This window comes from Rattus rattus, chromosome 1, assembly GCF_011064425.1.
Source record: "Rattus rattus isolate New Zealand chromosome 1, Rrattus_CSIRO_v1, whole genome shotgun sequence".
NCBI classification, from domain to species: domain Eukaryota; kingdom Metazoa; phylum Chordata; class Mammalia; order Rodentia; family Muridae; genus Rattus; species Rattus rattus.
Window position 1 is genome coordinate 68,088,034 of NC_046154.1, and position 7,119 is coordinate 68,095,152.

Below are 7,119 nucleotides of genomic sequence, written 5' to 3' on the forward strand. Positions count from 1 at the left end.
ATTCAAAATGCCATGATAAGGAGGCCATAAAATTTCATAGTTATGGGCACGTGGGCTCCTAGCCCAGGCTAACCTAACAGGATAGATAATAGCTATCAGGTAACAGCCTTTTCCTCATTATTTGCTTTCTTGGCTGGAATGGATGATTTATGGGATCAATAGCCAGTAGCTATTCATTCACACCAATCATGGATCCACATTAATAGTAAGAACTGTGTTGTGACCTGTTCAATTCCTTTCTTCCTTTTCAGCCTGTGAAACCCAGGTCTGTAGATGCCACTTCAGGAGCAATGGGCAACAAGGACATCCAGGTTTGCTCTTTGTAGCCACTACTGTTTTGACTTGTATAAACTTATTATTTTGGTTTGGGTTTTGAGACAAAGTTTTATTATAATCCTAGCTGGTCTGGACCTCACTCTGTATACTAAGTTGGTAAAGAACTTGACTTTGCCTAATATAATAGGCATGGGTACAGGCATCCTCTACCAACCATAATCCCTTAGATCAAACCTTTATTCTCATTCTGAAAATGCTTCTATTTACCTTGTGGTTTACAAGTTGGGCATCCATTATTATCCACTAGAATCAGATATATTCTTAAGCCTTACTTTGGCCCTCTTAATTCTTGATTTCCATTGACCTTTGGTGCTGAGGGTGAGACCTGGTCTACTGCAATGTTGCTAAGGCAACCGTTATTCAAAGCCATGCTCTTCTGTAGAGCTCCCTTTACCCAGCCACAACTGAGTCTGGTGGGAAGTTATGAGAACAAAGAAATATACATACAAAAGTAAACTTTGTAGGTAGCGACAACCAGGAACTCACAACCACAGACACCTGACCTTGTGAACCGTGTTGATTTTCCCATGTTCTATGACTCAAACATGTAGAATCTTCAGAAATACAGACTAACAGTGAAGTTCTAGAGGATAACCAAGAACAGTGGTTAAAAGTCAACATATTATATAATATTTGGGGATCTATAGAACCTCACTGGCCTACAAATCCAATAGAAATAAACTATTCCTGGCACTGGAGTTTGGAAAAAGGAAGGGTTAAATAGGGGAGGGAAATGGGAAGGCAGAGCAGAGAACAGAATAAGGAAAGGGTTAACTAACACTAAATATCTGAAATGTCTGAAAATGTCATATGAATAACTATTACCGCAGAAGCCACAAATAAATACATATATACAGATATATGCACTTATTAAATGGAGTTACCCTTAACAGGACAACAATGCCCCTACTATGCACCCCAGGCTAACAAATAAGAAGCCTGTTTTAGCTTAGTTGAAAGCCATTTGATAGAGAAATTTCTCAGTCATGCCACAAATACGGTATCACATTTTAACATCTAAAGACGAATAGAAAAACTTTCTAGTCTTAGCAGACATCTAAATGAGCATATTATGTTCAAAGAACTTATGTCATTATGCTGAATATTCAGTTTGTCATTCAGTAAATACTTGCTGGAGACAATTAATGTATGGCAATAAAAATGGATCAGAATCCCTGGCCTCCTGTAGCGGAAGAGACACAAATGTGTGTTTTGTTGAGTAGGAAAATACACAGCCTGGCAGTGTCAAGTATTCAAGAGGAGAAATAAATCTGGGAGAGAACTGCTAGGTGCTGGCTGTGAGGCTGACAGCAAACTTGGAATGGAGATACGATAGTCAGGGCTGGCCTCAGAAGATGAGTCTTACGTAAAGATCTGAAGGAATTGAGGTAGCAACACGTGTGGAGCCTTGGCAACACAATATCCAAAGGAAGCCACAGAAAATGGAAAGGCATATTTAAGAAGAAGGAGGAGGCCAGAGTGGTTGGAACTTCTAGTGGTTTTCAGACTGAGTTCCTTTGGCCCGAGAATCATCAAGTGACTTTGGTAATACTTCCACTAAGGACCACTGTAGAATATTATCTACACAGCTACTACCAATGCCAGCATTTGTTAGCAGCCAGGCACCATGCCAAGCTGAATGTTCTACTTTACTTTAACCTTTAGAATAACTTTTAAAGACAAGTTGCTATTAGTAAAACACATTCTTGTTACAATCATTTCACAAAAAACAAAAGCTCCGCAAGAGAAAGTCATTTTTCCCAAGGCTACACCAGGGGCCAAGGAGCCAGGATTTAAATTAGATAATATGAATATGAATCAATACCCTATATTCCAGGAAGCGAGTGGAGAGGCAGGGGTTTGTGGAAGAGAGAGGGTTTTTCCAGCAACCCAATATTTGTAGTGTGTGTACTGCTCATCAGAAAATCACCTATGGCAAATGTCATTAAACTAGAAGCGCAAAGTCCTAATGATACCAGGCTACTATACTCCCTACAAGGAATGGAGGACCATTCTGGGTCAGCATCCTCAGGGTTCTAGGTAAAATCACATTAAATCAATTTTCCTGACTTTTAACTCCTCCCATGCCTAGTGTGTGAAACCAGTAAGAATACCACTTCCGACCTCTGTAGGCACTTGTTCTGGATGAGACACACTGTAGCTGAGAGCTCCTCCACATCACTGTAATGCATTAAGATACTGGTTAGAAATAAAGGTGTTTCCAGCAGATCAGAGACATGGCTCTTGTTCCAAGGGGGCAGATAAATGAGAGTCTAGCAAGTTAGAGAAGAGATAGATAAAATCAGAAAATAATGAGTCCCTGAAATAGAGATGGAGAACCAAGATCAAGGTCCAGCTTCGAAGGCATCTGAGGGAGCAAGTCAACAGGACTGGACTGAATAAAGAGACAGAAGCTGAAAATGGTGGGAAAGTCCGGAGAATCTGGGAGCTGGAGACTGAGAACGCTGTACATAGCTAGATAATGTGCATTTTAAACCCCATGCAAACCAGTAAAAATGCTCAGCACATCACTGTCTCAATCAAGCTGCCATGGCTGGATAATTTAAACAGAGGCCTATCTGTCTGCCTGTGTGTGTCCCTTTTTCTTTTCCTGTCTCTTTTTCTTTCTCTTAGTTTTATAAGTTTAAAGCCAAAGTGACATCAAATTTGATTTCTCCTAACATTTATCCCCTTGGTTTGTCAATGGTTTGACATTAATGTGATAGTCACATGACTTTTCCTGGGTACACAATATAGGAGCTCTTCGGTTACACTTGGAACAATCCTTATGACCTCATTTAACCTGAATTACTTTCCTAAAGGCTTTACCTCCAGACAGAAACACGTTGGGCTTAGGGCTTCATCATATGACCTGGAGGAAGCCACAAGTAGTACATAATAGCAACTGGAAAATTGGGTGGGAATGTAGTTTAGACTGGACCACAGTGGTATCAATATGCAAGAGAAATTTAATCAATGCGGTGATGGAATTACTGAAGGTTACCATCGTAAGAGTAGGTCTGAATAGTTCTATAATGCCAGGTTGCACCAACATTGAAGAAATATGGGAGACAGTATCAGGAGCCAGAGAATTACTTCAACATGGAAAGAAAGAAAGAAAGAAAGAAAGAAAGAAAGAAAGAAAGAAAGAAAGAGTGAGAGAGAGAAGCAATTCTTCCAGAGAAAAGAAAGTTCTCAGAAAATTGAGATAACAAGACATTATTAATTAATATATATTATTAATTAATAATATATTATATATAATATTAATTAATATATATTATATAATTAATATATTTATTAATATAAATATTAAACTCTTGCATTGAGGTTTATCAAATTTGTCATTAGATGAGTCCTTAGCAACCTAAGTTGGTTGCAGTCTAATATATACTATGCTATGGTTATGTTATAGTTTCTTTCTTCTTACTCCTCCTTTTTCTGCTCCTCATTCCTCCTCTTAGTTCTTCTTCCCCCAGGGGGCGGTTTGATTGTGTTTTTATGATCTCTCTCTCTCTCTCTCTCTCTCTCTCTCTCTCTCTCTCTCTCTGTAGCCCAGGATGAACCAAAGCTCATTGTTGTTGTACAGTCATTTCTTTGAACTGAACTAATCCTTCCAGAAGGGAGGAGAAGACACATGAGACTCAAAGAGATAAGCAAAAGGTCACATGTCTGTAAGAAAAGAAACTCAGACCACTCTCTATGACCCTTCCTCAGCTTTATAAAATAAATAAATAAATAAATAAATAAATAAATAAATAAATAAATAAATAGTTGATGGGACTGTGCCCAGCAGAGTTGAGGATAAATTATTGATTTCTTAGACTCCATGTGCAAGTTGTGCAGAGAGATCCACAGCCAGTCATCTCCCATGGTGGGGCAGGCTTTTCAGTGATGTTGGTGCTTTAAGTAACCCATAACCCATTTGGCCATTAGTAAACCCAGTGAAAACCAAGTTGTTACTTTGGTTTCCTTTCTGGGATGGGCAGGTTGTGTGTGTGTGTGTGTGTGTGTGTGTGTGTGTGTGTGTGTGTGTGTGTGTGTTTGTCTATGTTCTCAGAAAAAGTCTTTACCTCCAGGTAAACAATTATATAGCCCAGGCTAATTTTGAAATCATAGCTACTCTCCTGCCTTATATTGCAAGTGTTGATACTATAGGTATTAGCCATCATACCTAGTTGGATATGATCTCTTTATTGAGCTTTTCTTATCCCAGGTGGTTCTCAAATCCTCGTCTGTATTGTAACTGTACCTTGCAAGCCAGATGTAAAGTTCCTATAGAGACTGTCAAAACCACACATCTTCTATGTAGTTGTCGCATTTGCCCCCAATGGCTGGTTGTTTCACCATCGCCCTATGAAAGAATGCTCTCTATATTCTGTATTCCATTCTCAATTTTACATAGGATACTTAGATGAAGCACATACAATGGGAGTGCCAACCACACTAGCTCTTGCTTTGCTTTGGATAAGCATGAGTTCCCTTAGGACTGTAGTCTGGTCTTCTGTCAATGCTCTTTGGGATTGTGGCTCTTTAAAGTGTACAAATCCTGATAAATGGCTGACTATGGGCCATGGTGATGTTAACCCAACTCCTCTGACAATGTTTGGAATCCTCCTGTCCCAGGCAGGCACATACACAGCTCTCCAGATGCAAATGTTTACGTGAGAGACACATGTGTGGAATTCTAGAGTAAATAGAGAGAGTGAGAAGTGTCTGTAGTTGAAAGGTCTGTGGGTTAGAATTCACATGTTATATTCCTAAATGTGTCTGGAACTTCCCGGGGGATTTCAGGAAAATCACTTAACTTCCCCAACTCAGCTGAGGAATAGAAATCATATTATTTATCTGTGTTAGAGTGCACAATCATGCTCTGCTTTTTACAGCCTTAGATGCTACACAACTCAACGGATCCCCAGGATATTAGAAGGATATTAACATATGCCAAGCAAACTGCAGCCTGAGATGTATCAAGTTTCCAAAGGTCCATGTTTTTCCTGAGGAAATTTGAGACCAGGGATGATATCTGTCCTGTGGCCACATGAACAGGCGCCTCTCCATTCCCACGTTACAGGGCAGAATTCCACCGCTCCCTCACTTTTTATTCTAGTCAAATATTGGGTCTCCCTATCTTCTCCCCAACCTCCCCCAGTTAATAGGAAACACATTCTCTTTCCGTAGGACACAAATAGAAGAAAAAGGGGGTAAAAAGAGAGAGGGATTTAAGTAGAACTGCAGAATCCGTACCTACATACAACTTGCTAAATATATAGAGATGAAAATAGCCAGGGCTGAGAGAGAGGAAAAAAAGAAGAGTGTTTTAACAGTAAAGTAAAACCACAACTAATGACTTCAGGAGACAGGAGCTAGGTGGACAAGCAAGGCACTGCAGTTTTAAATATATGAGATTTGGCTTCACCTCCCCAGTAAGTGGCCTGGCACCAATTCAAATAGGCTGGTCTGGCACGCTAGTGCCTCTGCGAGGGACCACACTGGCGGATGGAAACGACCACAAAAGCCACAGAGAAAGTGCAGGTTTCCAAAGGCAACAAGAAGGCAAGCAGACTGGCAGCTAAAACAATGCCAAGGCTCCTTCATCAGCAGGGAGGGGCAGCCTTGCCAAGACAGATTTTCTTTCTCTGTACATTGGGATGGCCAAGCATAAGCCTGATCAGTGGCAGGATGGGCAGGGGTATCAGGCACCCATGGAGGAGGAACGAGGTACAGATGGCTCAAGAGCTGGCCACAAGGGAGGACATCCCTCAAAGGATGAGGGCAGAGTCATCTCTGCTGTGGGTGCCATAGTGCAGAAAGCCGAGAGAGTCATGTTTGTGGAAGATTTCTGTGTACTAAAAAGAGGCAATAATCTTTATGGGCTTCTAGCTCTGGAAAATATTTTTCTATACAAACAAGTTGTTTTTCATGCCATTGAAGACTGCCAAATGATTTGGTACATGGAGCATTCTTGCTTTGCACTGCCTGAAAGTAAGGAATCTACTTCAGAGAGGGGAAGACACAGCAGGGGGCTTTTGTTGGCCACCAGCCACTTTTAGCATCTATGATGGTGTCTACACAATGCCAACTCTGCTAGCTGGAAAGCTGAAGTGGAATTAAAGCTTTTTCCGAGGCTGCACAATACATAATGGTATCACTATTTGCTGTGTGTTGGCTGATGCCTTTGATGGTCTAACAGCCAGGCTCAGCTTTCTCAATGTTAAAGCAAGGGCAAGAACTAACTTCTGAGGTTTCCAGAGGAGGCAGCTCAGACAAACTAGATCCAATTCCTTGAATGAGTTAAAAAATGCCAAGCACTTGTCAAAAATGATATGTTCTCTAGTTGACAAGAAAACAACCATAATGATGGACACTGTGTGTTAATGGTTCTCCCTTCCTGTCTTTGCCTTAGGAGACCAGACAATGTAGCAACAATAATGAAAACAGCAAGGGTGACATTTCCCATTGTTCTGCACACCTCACACAAGAATTTTAGTTCATTGACAAAATCATGCAGGTTAGGTGCTCTCAGAGCACGTTGGCACAATTCCCAAGCAGCAGTGGCCTCTGTGACATACACACAGTAAGTCAAAGGCAGGAATACGGAAGAGATGAGTCAGATGATTGGGCTGTTCTCCATCAACCGACATCACCTTTGAATGCTCGATGAAGAACCGGAAGAGGGATGTATTATGGGCAGTGTGGCTATAGGGCCCTCATGTTTTCAAGCAGGACTTGGCTAAGACTTTGGTAGTTTTACAAACTATATATCAAGGCCATATGAGCACG